Consider the following 6,000-nt stretch of genomic DNA (forward strand, 5'->3'; position numbering starts at 1 on the left):
GTGTCAGTGCCCGAGAGGGACAATCAGATAAAATCCTACCGAGTGCCTGTGGAATTTGCTGCTCCCGGCATCAGGGCTGAGAGAGCAAGAGTGACTTAAGCAGAGCCAATTCTGCTTTTGGAGGTGGGAGCCTGGGGAGAAAGCATCTATGTAACTCATCAGTAGGGCTGCAAGCTTCATTTCTCCCAAGATCACATTTCCCCCAACCGCCATCATAAAGGAAGCAGTGGAGGCTTTCAATGATGGGAACTGGAAGTGGAAAACAGGGTGCTGAGCTTATGCCTTTGCTCGCCTGACTCTGAAGCCACGTCTTCTGGAATGACTTTGATGGAACAAGTCATATCCGTTACCTCACCTGAGAGACTCTTAGCCTGACGCTCTTAATGGTCAAGTTGGACTGCCATTTCCTGGAGCCCTCCTTTTGTCCTTGAATGAGTCATACTGGACGTATGGTATGATGTTGGATAACACAGAAAGTCAAGAGCTCCATTCGGTGTTCCTTGTGTTACTTGAAAAGCAACCATTCCTCTCTCGTTTTAGGATTGAAACATACCTTCGTAACCACGCTTGCCCAGGAAGCATGATCTGTGTCTTAAATAATCTTGTCTCCTTCACGTATATGTCACTGTTTTCAAATACACGCGTATGATATCATAACAGCAGCATACAAATTCATTTAGAAGTGTCCTAAATTTAGGACGTGCATATCGTCCACATTGGATACGCAATGTACTGGTCTGGGGGCACCTGCCAAATTCTCTATTCACAATTTCACTATTGTTCACTATGGTGTGAACTCACTTTCAGAGCCCCATAAATACCTAAGAATATGAAAAACAAAATCCAAAATGCTACAACCTTATCACCCAATTCCACATATTGGTAACGATAAATCACAACGATTATGATGATATCAAGAAGAACATATCAGGGTGCCTGGGTGGCTCAGTCGGTTAAGCGGCCGACTTCAGCTCAGGTCATGATCTCGTGGTCCGTGAGTTCGAGCTGTGCTGACAGCTCAGAGCCTGGAGCCTGTTTCAGATTCTGTGTCTCCCTCTCTCTCTGACCCTCCCCCGTTCATGCTCTGTCTCTCTCTGTCTCAAAAAATAAATAAACGTTAAAAAAAAAAAGAACATATCAAAATAACCATGACTTGCCCAATGTTGGGGAGGTCCTTAGCTTCAGAAGCTGGGGTCTCTTACTGCAGTGCTCCCCCCACTTCACGTGGTCCCCCGTTTGTCATTTCAATAAGGTCAAAGTCACCTTTGCTTAAGTAATAGCTAAGAAGGCAGGTTATGGAATCAGGCTAGGTAGGTTTAAATCCCAGTCTTCCTCTATAGCCTCAGGCAATTTACTTTACCCTCTCTCAGCCTCAAAATGCTCATCTTAAAAATGGATTCACAAACAGTGCCTCCCGTGAGATGAACCATGGAGGTTCAAGGGCGAAGGCCCTTAGTCCCAGAGCCTGGCCACATATTTGCCGTCTATATCGGCTGGTTTTCTTCTTATAATTCCCTTCAAGCAGTTGGCCAATTGATCCTTTACAATCTTTACAGAAACGTCTCCTTCAAGCCAGGCACTGGCCCAGAGCACTGCTCTCAACCTACCTCTTCCAGAAACTTCCCACATTTCAAATTCTGTTCCTCCTTGCCCCTCTGACATTTTCAAGTTCAGTTGCAGATTTGTTCACGGTACAATGTTTAAGCGTTCTGGATCTTTATTTATGAGCCCTTCCCCTTCTTGCCCAGGTATGGAATATGGAGTATGCCCCCAAGTTGCCTGTGAAGACATGGTTAACCAGAGCCTGCACGTGTGTGTGTGTGTGTGTGTGCGCGCGTGTGCACACGCACATCCAGGTACACATCAGAGACCTGTCAGCAGGTAATTATCTTCTATGCTGATGGCTCTGAATTGCTGGGTGCCTTCCAGCTATGTTCACTCTTCAAGCTTCACTTCCCATCCTCTCCTCGCAGCTGTTTCTGACTCTAGGAGCCCTGGGGCAGGAGACCTGCTCAGCCCTTTCAGTCTTGCCTCTTCTTGCCTCTCTACAGAATTGCTGCCCTAAGCTACACAATTTCCAGAGCAAACATGTAAGATACTTTACAACCCAGCCCAGTCCAGGAGCAGAAAGTTCTCTTTCTGTAAAGTCAGTCCAAGTGTTGTCTTATTGATTTGTATTTTATTGGCCAAACAGGGCTTGTCCAGACACGGCGAGGCTATTTTTATCCAGACTGTCACTTGGCGACCATGGCAGGCGATGTAACCTGGGCCTGTGTGGTCTCCAACATGGGCACTGGGACGCGGTGAGCTCCGTCACCTCTGGGCTCCTCCCCACCCCCCCCCATCTACCCTGTGTTGTCCTGCTCAAATGGAGGAACACTCCTGGTGGGTGGGAAGACAGGTCATGTGGCTGGAATCCCTAGGAAGAGAGGACTGTTTCCATGTGTACTTCCTGAGTGACCGGTGGGAAAAGGGACAAGCTAGCAGAGGGGGTTAAGTGGTTCTGCAGAGCTGGTCTGACACCCAGGGGGCTCCCTGGGGTGGAAAGACCACTCTTCCCACAGCTGAGCAAATTGTGTCAAGGTTTGGGGCCCTCAGCGCTATTCTGCAGTCCCTCTGCATTTGCCTGATGGCTTAATGCCTCCAAAATTTGACCTTGTTATGGGAAAATTGTTCTCATTTGGCACTTTGGGGATAATGTGTAATTTCAAAACCAGGGTGTGAGCACATTGTAACTATTTTGAAATCCCATCTGCTAAAATTCATTCAAAAACTTTTTTTTTTTTTTTTGGTGACTCCTACTCTGTCTCTTCTCCTCCTACCCAGTCCCCAACTAACGAACCAAATGAGCATCCCTCGTTCCTGCTTTCAGCAATCTTTGCTAAAAAGCTCAATGTGTCTTCAGGATAAATACTCCCCTGGGGCTACTTGCTAGAGAAACAAACCCCAGCCTGAAAATACCAAGGCTTTCCTCTTTTCTTATGTAAATAAATCTCCAGATGGCTCATTTGTAAGGCTGTGTTTACTAATTCTTGTTTTCTTTCTAGACAATTTGTCCCCAGTACCCATTTTAGCATTGAAACTGGAGGCAATGCTTACAACTTCATTTAGTGAAAAGTCTATCCCAAGACGTGGTCTACGGGGGCAGAGCGGTAACAATGCCCCCCCCCCCCACACACACACACCCTCAGGAAGCACTAACATTCCTCGTGCTGTTCCTGCTGTTGTCACACAGCACATATTTTCCACGAGAGTCGGAAGAGAATAAGTAATTTCAGACTTACTAGAATATCAGAGCTGGAAGGGACCACAGGCTCATCTAGTCCAAGAATGGAAATTTGCACCACGCATACCCCTCTTTCTCTCTCTCATCTGTTCGTGGCAGACCTCGCCAATCACTCGTGGTATCCTTTCCAACCGATCTCAGGGGCGATCTCAGCAACGTCTTCGACACGCGTCACCAGGTCGCTCTGAATTGGTTACAGCGAGCGCACAGGGGACTATGCACTTGCCATAGCTAAGCTCTTCCTGTCACAGATGAGGAGCCTGGGACCCGGGGACGGAATAGTATCACTCAGTGTCTCACAGCTAGTTGAGAGCATTGGTTCTCCGCCTGGAAAATTCAAACACGAGTCTGTGGTACTGGATGGGGAAGGGGAAAAGAAAAATGCCTCTTTATTTTCACTATCCCTAACTGTAATTTAGCATCTCATTCACTTAGGAAGGAAAGCGACAAACCATCGTAGTATTAGCATATCTGACTCTACCACTAACGGCAATCAGTGATATTTTCATGTAACGTTCACTCATTACAGATTTCCTAAAATATCACATGTGCTCAACTAACGCTAAATTATAGGAGTTATTAGACCTTCAGCTAGATTTTGTACATTAATGCATTAATTAAGATGCACATATATTACCATCCCACAAATTTCGTTTTTTAATGTTTTAATGACTGTATTTCAATGTATTTGGCTTCCTTTGTAATTTATATATATTTCATTTTCTATATTTAAAGCATTGGGCTGAGAAGGGGTCCAAAGACTTCATCAGACTGTCAAAAAGGTCCATGGCCCCAAAAAGAGGTAAGACGCCTGGTGAAGAGAAAAGTCAGGTGTCCTGACCGCTTATCCTCACGTTCTTCCCACATACACAAAAAAGCTCTTACCATGAACTCCTGCCATTTTTGACTGACGGTATATTTACTGCCATATTAAAAAGAGATTTTTTCCCATTGAAACAAGCTGCTGATGCTCAAGAGAGAGAGGGAACAAAGATACATAAAGTAAAAATTACAAGTTCCTAAGCTCCACTCCCCCAAGATAACTACCGTTAACAGTCTGGTATATGGCTTTCCAGACACATACACGCTCATTATGTAATAAAAATGGAATCACACAATTCATGCAGTTCTACAGCTGGCTTTTTTCACCTAACAAAGTAAAAGAATAGGGAGCAATATCATAGCTATCTTTTCTTTCCATAGAGTTGTCCCATTCTTGTTAGCAACTACAAAGTCTTCTCCTGCACAAATGTACCCCAATTCGTTTCACAACCCCCCCCCCATAAAGGAGATTCATTATCCAAAGTTTTCTTGGCAAAAGATAACAGAGGGAAGAGTTGTCATTTGAACCTGAGGAGATTAGAAATTTGGCTTTAATGGCCATTAAAGTGCTCCTTTGCAACGGGGTCGACAGTGACGAAGTCAGTGGCTAACACGGTCACTGCTCAAAAACCCACAGCCTCAGCTCTTTGGACTAAGGAAGGGTTCCTTCCTGGGACGGGCTGGTCTTCTATACAGAGGTGCCCCTTTCAGGAGGGTGAGTGCGGAGAGGGGTGGAACAGAGCAGGGGAGATCCCATTCCCCTGGCCTGGTGGCTCGCTGGGGAGAGAGGCTCAGTACAAGAGTAGAAACCAGGCTCCGGACCCGCCAAGGTCTCGGGAACACCGTTGTGGGGATATCTATAGTTCATGGGGCTGGTCTCAGCCAGATCCCAGGACACAGGTGGCTCAGACACCGACCCCTGGCAGTGCAATGATTCTTAACCCCTGCCCCCACTGTGGCCTCCATTCTGTTCCTCCCCTGGCCTTCTGTGACCCTCCCACAAACACACCGTGCACTTCATATTCACAGCTGACCTGGAGGCCAGCCATCTTGGCAGCTACAGCTCTGGAGAACAAGTGTCATCAATTCCCTTAGGGTGGATGATGGGGAAAAAAGAAGAAAAACACTTTAGTCATAATCGGTGAAAATATGACCTGGTTGATATCGCTATCCCAACACTATTGTTACAGTAAAAGCAGAAATCTCAGGTAAGGCTGGTTCAAGATCAGAGGCTCCAAACAGAAGGCGGAAAACTTGTTCTCAGAAAGCAAAACAAGGAGACGGCAAGGCAGCCTGGGGCACCCGGAGAGACCCAGGAGAAGCCAGCTCTCACCTCCTGTTAGAGCAACCAGGTGCAGGGAGCACGGGGCCAAGAGTCCCCACGGCCCAGATCCCCTGTGACTCCGGGAGGTGACTTCTGAGCTGGACCTTCGCTTCCCCAGCTACAAAATCAAGGGCTGGACAGGAGAACACTTTCAACTGGACCCCATTTCCTCTGTGCTTCTCAGTAGTCCCACCCACCTGTCTGATCCCATATCCAAGGTAAAGCGGGGCAGGGACAGACCCACCTCTGCCTGGTTTCTTTGCCTGGACCTGGACCACCTTTTCTTTTTTCTTTTCTTTTCTTTTCTTTTCTTTTCTTTTCTTTTTTTTCCCTCTCTCTTTGTGCTTCTCTAGTTCTCAGTATTAAGCTGCCACTTCTCATCCCTAACTCAAGGTAAGAATGTCTTTTTCCCCCGCATATAGGCTTTTCTCCATCACATCTTGCTGTCTCCATTCTGCCTGGGGTTTCAGCAATTTCAAATTCTCTGGCTTCGAGTCAGCGCCGCTATCGGAACCAATGCGGCTCCAGACTCTTCCACCCCCGTTCAGTGCAGGAAATGAAACAAAGC

At 46.7% G+C, this 6,000-nt stretch overlaps 1 long non-coding RNA gene across 1 annotated transcript in view; it reads right to left on the minus strand.

Moving 5' to 3' along the window:
• LOC109273028 (uncharacterized) overlaps nucleotides 1-5,720 on the minus strand; it is a 91,688-nt gene extending 85,968 nt beyond the window's left edge. Inside the window, exons 1-2 of the long non-coding RNA XR_002082718.2 lie at nucleotides 5,677-5,720; nucleotides 3,285-3,613 (exon numbers count right to left, since the gene is read on the minus strand). This is a non-coding gene — a long non-coding RNA (uncharacterized LOC109273028). The remainder of the gene's footprint in view (nucleotides 1-3,284; nucleotides 3,614-5,676) is intronic.
• Nucleotides 5,721-6,000: the final 280 nt, after the last annotated feature.

This window comes from Panthera pardus, unplaced genomic scaffold (genome assembly GCF_024362965.1).
Source record: "Panthera pardus isolate Hobbes unplaced genomic scaffold, ASM2436296v1 HiC_scaffold_22, whole genome shotgun sequence".
NCBI classification, from domain to species: Eukaryota; Metazoa; Chordata; class Mammalia; order Carnivora; family Felidae; genus Panthera; species Panthera pardus.